This window comes from Bombyx mandarina, chromosome 23 (assembly GCF_030267445.1).
Source record: "Bombyx mandarina strain Sakado chromosome 23, ASM3026744v2".
Taxonomy (NCBI): Eukaryota; Metazoa; Arthropoda; class Insecta; order Lepidoptera; family Bombycidae; genus Bombyx; species Bombyx mandarina.
In genome coordinates, this window is record NC_143229.1 from 11,773,959 (window position 1) to 11,788,232 (window position 14,274).

At 39.3% G+C, this 14,274-nt stretch overlaps 1 protein-coding gene across 2 annotated transcripts in view; it reads left to right on the forward strand.

Moving 5' to 3' along the window:
* Positions 1 to 11,399: 11,399 nt before the first annotated feature.
* Sb (serine proteinase stubble) overlaps positions 11,400 to 14,274 on the forward strand; it is a 133,963-nt gene continuing 131,088 nt past the window's right edge. For both annotated transcript variants that reach the window (XM_028178203.2, XM_089737828.1), the window contains exon 1: positions 11,400 to 11,559. The gene's annotated coding sequence lies outside the window, so the exon portion shown is untranslated. The remainder of the gene's footprint in view (positions 11,560 to 14,274) is intronic.

A 14,274-nucleotide genomic window follows, 5' to 3' on the forward strand; every position in this document is an offset into this window, starting at 1 on the left:
GGTGTAGTGGTAAGTGACATGGTCACTACACAAGGGGGTCGCGGGTTCGAATCCCGCCAAGGGAAGATATTTGTATGGTAAATATAAATGTCTTTTCCAGGGTTATGGATGTATATTAAATATATGTATGTGTATAATAAAAAATCTTACATTTATTTCCGTTACCTGGTACCTGTAACACAAGTTCTTTACGAACTTATCACGGGACCAGTTAACGTGGCGTGTTTGTTAGTAAATACTTATTTATTAAAAAAAAAAAAAAAAAATCTATTTACATCTCTTACCATTTACGTATATGTATATATTTCAACGTATATATGTATGTATCTCAGTCTCTGGTACCCCTAACACAAGGAATTTTAATTTGAGGGCGGATGACCGCGGTTTGTTCCCAGTTACATAACATTCATTTATTTCTTTATTTAGTATTATTTATCGATGTTTTAAAAAAGCCTGTGTATGTTGACTTGAATAAAAAAAACGTTATTATTCCAATTGCCTTTCATATTCGATTTACAATAGGTTTTGTGACAAATCATAGTATATTCTGCGATTATATCGTAGAGACAGATTGCGAGTACGTACTCGTTAGATAAGACGATTAATGTCCACTGTTTCGACTTGTACCTATTCATTGAAGGAAGTCTATACTGTGTACATGTAAGGTATAGGCTTATAGCGTTTTATTTGCTTAGCTTGTATTCCAAATTATCGTAATTCACGACAAGCTATTCAGATTATAAATATTAGATTAATGAGTAATCCGGTAACGTCAATTAATACGATTTACTTATGGTTTTTTTCTTTTCTCTTTTTACCTACCTATGCTGATTGCTATCTCAGCTTCCCTTTAGCGTGTAGGTGAGCTCACGGGGCTCAAACCGGAGCAGTGTTTCGCAGAATCTACCACCAGATCCGAAATGCGACCCACTGAGAAGATCTGGCGAGAAACTCAGTGAGCTGTGTCTATGGGTTAATTTACTCGTCGAGCCATTCGTTGCAAGTGACGGATTCGGCGAGGACGGTGACCGGTACTTGTGGTAAGGCCTAATACTCACTCGAGTATCCTCAAATGAGTACAGTCGTGCCTTGAGGTTGTCGTGGCCTAAGGAATTAGACGCTCGGTGCATTCTTATGGAAAGATGCGACTGTGCCGATGTTCGAATTTCTACTACTATATTTTCTAATCAAATACACAATTCGTACATGATCACGACTAACTTCCAAGATGAAGGTGTAACATCGTGTAAAAAAATATAACTTGAAAAAAAATTTAATTACAGTGACTCCAATAAGTACTAGTACAATGTAGTTTGTACTTGTTACGCTTGTAGCTTATACCATACATCCATGGGTGATCTATTAAATGCTATTACGCTGTCCCTTAGCAAATGAGCTGGAGATTCATAACCTTCGTACTTTATAATTTCTGCAGCAGCCAAACATATTTATTAGTCGGTTTGTTTTATTGTACTCTATTATACGCTATAAATAAACTGAACAGCCTTCACGTTCGATGGTTCCAGAATGTTCTCTGAAAGCATTAAATTGATTGAAAACTTACGACCTCTGATAAATAACATCGATGTTTGAAACGGCAACGAGATGAAAATAAGCACAACTTAGAGTATACATATAGCTTTCTTGTGTATACTCTAAGAAGCACAACCACACCCCCAAAAATTGAATATATTAAACTCGGTTGGCAACGGAATCCTGATCTGAATTTTTAATGTTGATTCGGAGCTTAAATCCTAAGCTACCAACTGTCCTAAGTATAATTATGAAAGACTTTCACAAAGAAGGCTGGGAAATAAATTAAATTTAAAATTAATTAAGTGAGACCTAAGCCTGCTTATATTTACCGCGAAATATAAACTTTTCCATTGGCTTGCTATGTAATCTCTAATTAAGATCTCGTTTTCTTCTTGTAGCTTTTATCCCACACTGTGTGGGGTGGACGTGGTATGCCATAGGAAGGGACTATATCTGTTTCTTCTCTTATCTTTCTTCATACTTGTTTTCCTTCATCCGTTTTCGTTTCTATGATTTACATTTGATTATATTAAATATTATACTTATTTTTTCTCCTAAACCAAAAAATCTCTAATTTTATTATCGTTTACGTATTTTGATAAGAATTATTTTTCATATTTTATAATGAGTGCTGACATTCACTTGGTGATTCCATGGCCTCTTCTTACCAGTAATAGTTTTGGTTAATTTAATGGTTAAATTATAATCAACGCGAATCCGGGCAGTGAGTTTTGGTTGAGTTTCTGTAAGCGGAATCCAGTGTACAACCAACAACAGAATTGCAATCTAATCAGCATAAATTAGCCAACCCGGCAGACTATGTAGTGCCTCAATCGAGAAATAAGAAACCTAAACTTTTGTATAAAATAAATTTAAACAAAAGGAATCCGTCCGACGGGGGACACATCAAAGAGAAAACAAAATTGTTATTTTTATTTAATTCCGAACATTTTCATATTTATTTACCTATTAAACCTTCTCTGGACTTCCACAAATAATTCAAGGTCCAGCCGTTCTCGAGTTTTAGCGAGACTAACGAACAGCAATTCATTTTTATATATATAGATAGAAGATAGATAAATATAATTCAAACCTTTATTTGTTATTATAGCCTACCAAATCACACATGTATAATATACAAACACATGTATATAAAGACAAAGTCGGTTGTAAACTTGCTGTTGTTCGCCTAGAAAAAGATCTTTCCTCACTGACTTTTTGCTTCTAATAAAACAAGAAACATTTAGTCAAACACGCTATTACGGTAATTAAAAAACTCGTTAATGCTTTCATTCGTTACATTGGTATTATTAAAGCAATTCGCCAGAACGGGTTGTTAGGTGCCCATTAAAAACTTTGAAAATGTTCATTTTGGGAATTCAAAAATGTTCATTACGTAAGTGATATTACGGTAATGAACACATTGAGATGTTCACCATTTGTATTCATTCAGAATAATGAAGTTATGTAATATTCTTCTTCAGAATTCGAATTTAAAATTGTTTGTCATATTGTATTTTTAAATGATCCGCTGGAGATGAAAACAATTGAGGCAACTTGTTGCTTTTTTAAATCATCAGGCGCTTGTAAGTTTAAGAGTTAAAGTCAATATATTTTTCTACAAATCTTTCGCAAAAACAACGTTAAGTTGTATAGTTAAGTCGTCATGGCCTAAAGGATAAGAGGTCCGGTGCATTCGTATCCTGCGATGCAACGGTGTTCGAATCTCGCAGGCGGGTACCAATTTTTCTAATGAAATACGTACTTGGCAAATGTTCACGAATGACTTCCACGGTGAAGGAATAACATCGTGTAATAAAAATCAAACCCACAAAATTGTAATTTGCGTAATTACTGGTGGTAGGACCTCTTGTGAGTCCGCTCGGGTAGGTACCGCCACCCCGCCTATTTCGGCAGGGAAGCAGTAATTCGTTTAGGTTTGAAGGGCGGGGCAGCCGTTGTAACTAAATATATTGAGACCTTAGAGCTTATATCTCAAGGTGGGTGACGCATTTACGTTGTAGATGTCTATGGGCTCCAGTAACCACTAAACACCAGGTGGGCTGTGAGCTCGGCGACCATCTAAGCAATTAAAAAAAAGTAGATTGGTTTAGCTGACGTAATTTTTCATGCTTATGTGCCGTATCGTGCACTAATAGTAATAAGTTAAGCTATGTGAAATAGCTGTATGAGGAGGCAGTCTCCTCCCGGTGATGGTCACGGGGCGACCTAAGGGGGTTGAGGCTGCGCCGCACGCTACCGTCACTCTAGCGCGCTGGCACCAGGAGGACGGGACGGCGCGTCGGCGGCTGCAGACTGCGATGCGGTCCGCATTTTCGTCGTCGCTGTCGTCGCCGAACATACTGTTGAAGAGCAACCCGGTCGGCGGTGTATCGCGTTCCGACCCGGCAGGCTGGTTCTGACCCAGCGGGGTATCCCGGAACACCAGCGGCACCGCCCGGGCGGCCTGGTATGGCCGCCGTACCGCGGAGACCGACGTCGTTGGTCGTCGACTATCGCCTCGACGACCCGTCGGTCGGGCGTCCTCGGGGTGGCGCCGCGTGTCTGGTTGTAGTGTTGACCGCGGGAACCCCCCTACTCTGAACGGGTTCTGACCCCGGACGGCGATCGGACGTCGGGTGTAAGAGTGCAGGGGAGTCGTTTAGTGGGTGGCCCTAAAATCCTTTGGCCCGCGATCTGCTCTCAACACCTGCAGATCGTTGAGTCTCACATACCCCGCGCGCCCCCTAGGCGCGGGGACCTCGAAGGAGGATCGGCCCCCGGCCCGAAAAAAAAAAGAAAGAAGAAAAAAAAATGAAATAGCTGAACTGTTTGAAGTTAAGTTACATGTGTATGGCAATCCATTGCTACGTGAGCTAATCTAAATCTCTCCATTCTCACCTGACACCACTTAAGCGCCTTTATTGTCAAACCGAACCACTTGCTATACCTACACGTAGCACTGACTCGCGAAACTTCTAGTTTGGTATGTATGCCAAACATTCCTAGTTTACCTATTACTGGTTAAAGCTTAAGTGACAGTTCAGTATCAGTTTAGCTTTGTTCTAGTTTAGCTATTGATCTGCAACCAGATTTAGCTACCACGGCTTGTAAACCGAGGGAACCGGCGGTCATGTTGCTGGCGGCCGCCGGTCCGGCGTCTGGGGGACGGCGGGATGGATGTAATGTGCTCTGCGTAAACCCTGTCCCGCCGTCTCAATAGCTCCGACTGGGTTCCCGCCCGGTCCGGTGTAGGGCGCCGGCTGTGAGCGGCAGGAGTTTTTAGTGAGGTTCGACTCCCACATACCCCACCTGCCGTGCGGGTGGGGATCCGTAGATTTTCTCCTGTGGAAAAAAAAAACCACGGCTTGTAAAATATTTTTTTTTTAATTTCTATGTAACATAATTCTTTCTAATCACAATTTCGAATTTTTTTATAAGGATTTTGTTATACGTCGAAAAGGTGATAAAGTGCTGCACAATTTCAAGAACGATCAGAGGATCGTTCTTGCCACGGACTCACGTAATTGTTTTATGATTAATACAAGACGTTTCTCGCGGCTTCACCATCGCTAAACGAACATTTTGTATTTAGTGAATCATGTATTTTCTATGTAATGAATTGCCTGCGTCACTCTCCGATTCATAAACCACAAATCGATTAGTAGAACGTTGATACGTAAAATCATTGACTAGCGAATTTATTGTCGGAGGCGTTATAGCAGATACCCTGGATTTAGTGGTGGTAGGACCTCTTGTGAGTCCCGTCGGGTAGGTACCACGGCCCTGCCTATTTCTGCCTTGAAGCAGTAATGCGTTTCGGTTTGAAGGGTGGGGCAGCCGTTGTAGCAATTACGCAAAAGTGACTGAATGGGGTTCATGAGATTTTGTATAACGTTATTTTTTAGTCTAGATTAATACGTATGATAGATACTTTTTATCGTGGTAAATAACATGAACTGGGCAACGTCGGGTATTTTTTTATTGCTTCGTTTGGTGGACAGCCCACCTGGTGTTAAGTGGTTACCGGAGCCCATAGACATCTAAAACATAAATGCCGCCACTCACCTTGAGTGATCGTATTACCTGTTTTTTTTTCATAGAGCATTTTTAGTAACCATTCTCATTCGACTTAACGCAACGAATATGACTTTATAGGGACAAGTTTGCGGTTAGAATCTAGTTTACAGTCTTTAGTTGACACACGTCAAAAGCGGTCTTCAGCTGCGTAAAACTACCGCAAAGCCCTTAAGCGAAAACGGGAAAATCCAGCGGTTTTGCGGGCACCGCCGCTAATTAAACCGGCCTAGTAATTAGGCCTAGGCTGTGTTGCGGTGCGCTCGTAGTGTAAGCTTTCTTTATTGTTTCTCAAACTTACATAACCTGACACTCACGAAAATATAGGTATATGCACGCACGCACGCTCTCCAAAAGCAACTAGATTATCTGTTATCGTATGGGTTTGGATTTTGTTTTGACGTTTGGCATTCCGTTTGGCTGTAATTAGGCTTAGGCTGTGTTGCTTTGCGTTGGTAGTGTAAGTTTTCTTTATTGTCTCTCAAACTTGCATAACCTGACACTCACGAAAATATAGGTATACGCACGCACGCACGCTATCCAAAAGCAACTAGATTATCTGTTATCGTATGGGTTTGGATTTTGTTTTGACGTTTGGCATTCCGTTTGGCTGTAATTAGGCCTAGGCTGTGTTGCTTTGCGTTGGTAGTGTAAGTTTTCTTTATTGTCTCTCAAACTTGCATAACCTGACACTCACGAAAATATAGGTATACGCACGCACGCACGCTATCCAAAAGCAACTAGATTATCTGTTATCGTATGGGTTTGGATTTTGACGTTTGGCATTCTGTTTGGCTGTAATTAAGCCTAGGCTGTGTTGCTTTGCGCTCCTAGTGTAAGTTTTCTTTATTGTCTCTCAAACTTGCATAACCTGACACATGTAAGCATATACGCTCGCACGCTATCCAAAAGCGACTAGATTATCTGTTTTCGTATGGGTATGGATTTTGTTTTGACGTTTGGAATTCCGTTTTAAACGTGGATATGACACGCACTATTAATTAATGGACTCTTATCACGTTCATAACATTTCATGGGCTCTCGATATTTCGACGCCGTTGCAAGCATCGCGATAATAGGAGTATATTAGTAAGAATTTGTTAAATAATAATGTGTAACATATTTTTTTTCTACCTATGCTGATAGCCTTGAGAGACTATTTCAGCTTCGCGTTGACGTGTAGAGCTGAGCTCACGGGGCTCAATTCGGAGTGTTTCTAACACTGGCCCTAGCAAGAGCAGTGCTTCGCTGGATCGGAAACGCGACCCACTGAGAAGATCCGGCGAGAAACTCAGTGGGCTGTGTCTATGGGTTAATTTACTCGTCGAGCCCTTCGTCGCAAGCGACGGGTTCGGTGAGAACGGTAATCGGTGCTTGAGGTACCTAAAAGCACCTTTAATGGATCGGGAGGATCCGTAGTGAGGTGCTTAGGGCGACGTCGACTGTTTACCATTCGGTCCACAGGATCGGGTATGAACATAGATAAACTCGAAAGTTTAAAGCGATTTGTAGATGCTTAATAACTGTAATGATTACGAATTAAGTTCTCGCTGTTTGTCAATAGATGGCTGCTGCAACAATTGTCAATCGATTTTGATCTAAAACACTATGAACCAAGCCTGGGCATATGACAAACAAACCGTTTTGGCGCATTAGTGATTTTGTTGTTGCGCGATATACATATTACGTACTTTTGGTTGTATGAATAATTCTGATTTTGCATCTACCAGCAGCATTTACGCGAAGTGTTGTTATAATTATTACATTCCAAATTCGTTTTCATTGTATTAGCTACAATAAGCATAATATAATATACTATAATAATTATAATTATAAATATGTATAATTAAATCATCAATATACACGAAGTAACTAACTTAATAAATAAATACGTTTTATTAGGGTTAGATTATAATAAAGTTTAAATGAGAATAAATGGGAATTCAAATAAAACCAGCAAAATTGGTTTAACTCGACAAAAACCCTGAGGTAACACACAAAAAAAAAACATTCGCATTGATAACCTTCTGTGTTAAATAAAAATCAATTTTGTTTTGTTGAGTTTAAAAACAATGAGAAATATTACAGTATTCTTAAACAGCGTATCTCATTCTGAACCTTTAAAGTTGTATGAACGAAAAACACACACACATTCACGTTAATTTCGAACAATAAGACCATAACGAACATGCGAGATGAATTCGCTCATCTCTCAACGAACACTTTCACTGGACGAACAGACTTGATCCGCGCTCACATCTGTCACTACAATTATTCACGAAAGTCGTTGATTTATGTTGTAATTTCATTCGCGAGCGCCTTCCGTGGCGAAGGAATAGCTTCGCAAAACGTTATTATGTCAATAACTGGTAGTCGTATGGTAGGTCACAAATGCGGTGGAGGTTCCCTAAATAAGTGTCATAGAATGGCCTCGAGCAGGGAGAGATGGTGGGACATCGTGAGATGCGTCAAGTCTGTCCCCTTCAACACGACCACGACCATTCTGTCAAGAGTGACACGATTGAGAAGAAGAAGAACTGGTAGTGTGGCTTTAATCATTCAACACAAGATATTTGACAGATGCCTGAATCTCGCTTACGACATTTTCAAGATAAGCTTACATAATAATATATACAAGTTCCGAACAACAACATTCGGACCGTCGGTCTACCGAGCAATATCACCCGCTCGGTGGAAGATCTTCTCTCCGTGGTATACTTACATACTTACATAGTAGTATCGGATAGGTAGTAAGAGGACGCGGGTATGTGTGACCATTTTGCCCATTTTTGTGTATATCTAATTTTTACTGGTCAGGCAATTGTATTTCTCCTCAAATTGTTCCGGTTTGAAGCGTGAGATATCCGATAAACAATGCAACTGCTACATTGACCTCATGTCTCAAATTGGGTTGTGATGTCTGTCGACTTTAGTTTTTAAAACCAGCTAGACCATGAGCTTTTTCGAATGGTTTACATTTATCGATTCTTCCTTAGAAATTTTCCTCTATCATGAATCCTGGGAACATACCCGTTATGTAAAACCGGATAGTAAAGATACCCGGAGTTACCCAGGTCTTGTCATTTTCCGGTTAATCTAGATTTTAAGCTATCTTCTACGAAATTTCATCCAAATACCTTTTTAAATTCATTTTTGGGCGATAGAGCAAAATATATCAAAACCATTTGTATAAGCTTTCACATTTATAATATTAGTGTTATCATAGTTAATTCTTCTGTACGTTTGTTTGTTATTGAACTCTTCCTAAAGGGCTGGACCGATTTTGAGGTTTTGATGTGCAAGCTTTAGTGGATCCCTGGATGGTTGAGTTTTACGGTTAGACCTGGTAGATGACACTGCGGTCCTAGATTTATTTTATAAAATTTCTGGGTAGTTTGGATTAGACTGATTTTTTCACAAGAGTGTTCATGTAAATAAATGTTTCAAATATTGCTCTCTAGACGGCAACAAAGAGACAAAAACTACATAAAAGGCAAAATAAATATTTTCAAATAAGTAGCGCACGTGTCGAAATCTAAATACTTAATTTTCTCTACATTCAAGCACAAAAGACATCAACGCGAGCTATGCGTGTGCGCAATAAGGTTCAGACAGTGTACAAATTGAATATCCTTTTTTTTTAATTGGATTTAAAGTTAGAGGAGCATACAGCTCGCTTGCCAGTGAGTGATTACCGTTGCTTGGAGATTAGCGATGCCGACGCCCAGCTGAGCCGCTGCCTACCGCTTAGGGCTAAAATAGGCTAAAATATCTTGAACCGAGCTTAATAATAACTTCCAGTGATTCAACGAACCTAAAGGCATCTATTATTATTATCAATAACTTCCCTCCCCGATTATCGAGCTAGGGGGCTAGACTGAACCTAAAGGCATCTATTATGATTATTAATAATTTGACTTCCCGGTCATTGGGCCAGGGGGGCTCGACTCGTAATTCAGACAAGCTTCTGCACTTTCGTTAACCCATTATTATGATTTCACGTGTGAAGACCGTAATCTGAAGCCTATCAATCGTATTCGTCACCAGAACGTATATGGGAATTGATTGAATTTTCTTCTTCTTCTTCTTACTCTTATTCTACTATTAGAGGTCGCAAGTCCTCTATCTCCATTCCGGCCTATCACACGTCATTACTGCACTCACACTCGACTCTCTCAGACAGTTCATTCAAGTCTTTTTAGGACGCCCATATTACCTTTTCATATTATCAAAGTGATATTGATATTTTAATTTTTTATTACTATTATAGGTAGTTGAACGCACGTTCCACCTGATAGTTTAAGTCGTTCATGAATGTCAGTAATGTAAGGGTTACAGTGACCACCGTGGAGTACTCTTCGCAAGCCTCGTTTGAAGAAAGACATGGCATAGCGCTCGAGAAACACCGTGGAGGGAAGTTCATGCCGACGTTGGATGGTGCTAGGTAAAAACAGATATCTGGAAAAGCACTGCGGATGAATACAGTGGTTCTAGATAATATGGTTGGATGAGATCACGGGGTATTCTCAAAATATTACTCAGAGAACTGCCCATATATACATCCTCGGATATATGGCATGAAATACAGAGAAACCCTATAGGCCTAGAGGTCATATAAGGCTCATTCATAAGGGCTGAAGGAGTTTTGAATAAGTCAAGACTTACTTGGAATGTGTTTCTAATATATTAGTCATTTTCCTCCGATATCCGAGCTCCAAAGATTTTTTACCATCTTCTTTCTGGTCGTTCCCTCAATGCTGAGGATCGTGACTGTATGTCAATCTTCTCCACTCGGTCCGGTTCTGCGCCATATGTACCGCTCCCCATATTTGGCCTCCAGTCACCTCCTTGAGTTGGTCAACCCATCTAGCTGGCGCTCTTCCTCTAGCGCGCTTCCCCTCCATCTGTCCGAGAATTGTGAGTTTCTCCAGGCTGTGCAACGAGGATCGCATTATGTGCTCAAAGAAACTCCGGATCCTTTCCTGGCACATAGTCAGCAGGCGCTTGGTGACCTTCAGCTGGTTATACCGGTTCCTTAAAGAAGGGTTAGCCCAGACATTTAGTAGTAAAATGAAGCTATAAATTATTATGTGGTGATTAAAAATTTGTCGTTTTCACCGTTTTACTCAAAAGAAAAAAAAGTGGATCGTGGCATTTATATAACGGCTTATGTACTGCTTAATGCCAATAGGCAATTTACTTTGATGCGATCTGAAGATGGAACTCTTAGGAATACTGACCATAAAGTGAGCCTGAATGTTGAGAGAGTGAATTAGTTCAATCATTTTGTAGCCGCGAATCTACTGACAGATCGTGTGATGCATATAATATGAGTTGTCTAACTAAGTACTTATGTACTTAGTTTTTTAGGTAAATTGAGTTGTGAGGGTTAAAAAAGATGTGTGAGGTTCAGGAAAGATTTTTGAATAAATTAGCTCGTAAATACATCGAGTAGTGCTTCACTTGATAAATGTCGAAGGCTTATCCTACTTCCGATTTAGCGTCGAACTTGAGTTTTCTAGAACGTCTCGGGTGCAAATCGAGTCCAGCTCACTAGAAAGTATATGCTATGTCAGATCGACACAGCACGATTTATTATCTCGCCGAGCGAGATTAAGTATGATCAATTATTAGCGCACGAGATTAGACAACTTTTCCGTTTACGGTCGCTCGTTAGATGTTCGAGTTGCAACAATTTTACTTATGCGATTTCGTTTCCCGTCCGCTGGGCGACCGTCGCGTCGCTTGGAGTGGTTCGCTGTGCCGCGCGCGCATGCTCATTGATTGTCAGTCGAACTCCCGCGCCGGCGACGTTTGCACGCCGACCCAGCCTAGCCACTCCGCACGCTCGCGAAACCAACGCGAGTCCAGTGAATCATAAATAATCTTGTGACAGTGACATGGTTTTGTGTACCGATCGGATACCGTGATTGGGAAGCGACAGTCGTAAGTTTACGTTATCTCTTGTTGTTCAACGTTTTAGGCCTAGTTTTCGTAAGTTCGTATTTACACAGCACTCGCGGTCCGACGGGAGAAACACGAGACTACACGCGTACATGCAGACCCAATTCTGAATGGCAATTAATACGCTGCTCGCGTTAATGCGTGCTCATATTTAAATTATTTAGAAATCTGAGTCGTCACTTGCAGAAAAAGTGCACGAAATCGCCGGAGCGTCGCGCCGGCTTCTTCGCAGCAACACGTGTGCTCTGACCGCATCTCCCCGGCATAGCTTCAGTAGTAAATCCGCGAATCGCCATTTAAATTTGACGAAAATATCAACCTCTAATATAAATTTAATTGAAAGCTATGTCACACGCTGTTAGAGCTTGCGTTTTTATATCGCGAAATTATTGAAATACTAAATTTCATAATTGCCACTTAAAGCTGTCGGGTATGCAATCCGTATTATTCAATTTTAAAATAACTAATTGTTAGTAAATGATCTATTTTTGAATCCATAATTTGATAAAGTACATTGAAGAAAATTTAAGATCAAAATCAACAAATTTCAAATTAGCTTTAATTGCTTTTCGGTATACTCATAATACTTTATTTAACGTTCTTACATATGATGACGAATATACTTAAATTTGGCGGACAAGTATCAACAATAACATTTAATAAGATTATTTCGATTCCAGCAATTTTTCGATAAAAATGCCATATTACCAGGGTCTCTTACATATAAACACTTACGTATTCATACAAACTCATGATTAATGATTCCACAAACGATCTCATTCATTTGTGTAAAAAAACGGTTTCTCATCTCTAATCTGCACGAGAATCAAAATATTAAAATCGACAGCCAAGACTACAGATCGTTAATTGTATATTGGCACGTTTTTTCTTCGAGATTCGCCATTCAATTACATTCTCAAGTTTTTTCAAACAATCTCCGAGGATCGTATTAAGGTAGCCCACTTCCGAGTTGACACTAAAATGACGTCTTAGCAAAAAGTGTTCATTGTAACAGAAGCGTAATGATGAGTACTAGATACGTCAAAATCACAGTTATATCACTTATCTTGGTCCCATTATGACTATTGTTTAAAAAACCTAAAGTATTTTACACTTATTTCACGAATTGTTTGGCAAAAGGAAGATAAATTGTTTTTCTTTTAATTCGTATTCAGCTAAAGGACATTAAAGTTGGCAAACACCAAAACGTCATCCTGTATCGTTCTAATGATTTTCGCGTTAACGGGTATCGCAATAATATCGAACTAAAAACCGAAGGGAACAATTAAAACAACTTTTAGATTCAACACAATTTATTCTATTTCAAAAAAGGAAATTGTTTTGTAGAATTTTGATAATAAAACTAATATAATTATTTAGTTTGAAAACAAAATGGCGAATGTTTCTAATTAAAAAAATAATCGACATATTAATCAATGAGAAACAAGATTTATTTCCTCACGCTGACTACAAATAACAGTTGCTTACTTGAAAAAGTAACACAGTCTCTGCAGTAAATACTAAAACAATTATTGTATCTTTCTCCCAGTGTTCGTGTGCCAAATTACAAAAAAAAAACATCATCAAACTTCAATTTCACTTCATCTCTGCGGTTGATGCAAAAAGACGGAAATCACGGCTTGTTTTTAGTTCTTTTTATTGAACAAAAAGCATTGTGGATTTGTTATTATAATTTAGCGATTTCCATACATTTTCACTCGTACAACTCGGTATGCGGGCAAGTAATGTAAAACACTGTAACGCAATGCCGCAGGAAGTTTGCGGTTTGATGTATTTTAGAAAAGTTTTCACATTATGATACATGCGAACATTTATTTGTTTAATGTATGCATTTATTATTCCTGCGTTCGTTAATAGATTAGATTATTAACCGTTTTTATAGCTCAGACGGAAAGATGAGCTCAATTGGTAAATGCAATTTAAATTTCTTCAAACGAGGCTTGTGGAGAGCACTTAATAGTAGGCAGCGGCTTGGCTCTCTACCCGGCATTGCTGAATCCACGGGCAACTGTAACCACTCACCATCATGCGAGCCATATGCTCGTTCGTCTGCCTACAAAGGGCAATAAGAAAAAAATACCTAAAAGAATAGGCATCGTTATCTTCGTTAGATTTGATCAGCAAATAAAAATCGTTTCACAAATCAACCTTTAAAGAAAGCAGTTAATATTGACGATTTATGGACTATTTATCAAATGTCTGTCATGTATTCGTTCCAGCAGCACTAGTTATAGAATAGTTTTGAAATTACTAAGAAGCGGAGTGTGTCAGTAGTTCTGTGCGCCTAGCAACGCTAACATTGTAAATCTATCATCACGATGTGAACGAATAAAACCGGGTTGGCAATGACGTAGTGTATTTCAGAAGCAACGTAACAAGACTGTAATACAGGTTTTTTTATGGTTTTTAGTCAACTGACGCCCAAAAGAGAGCTATTCAATTTGATATGTATCTTTTTCTCGTATTTTCTTGCATTGTCATCCTATTAAGGTCTAACAAATGACCTAGAAAATCGTTAACAGAAAAATCGTTTCTAATCAATCGGATTCCACTTAACCGATATCCAGGAAAATTAGTTGGTAGGAACGCGGCGAAAAGCCTACGGTGAAGCCATTAACAATGGTATACAAGTAACTCTCGGACTTCAATCCTAAATCTGAACGCAAATAAGTGTTT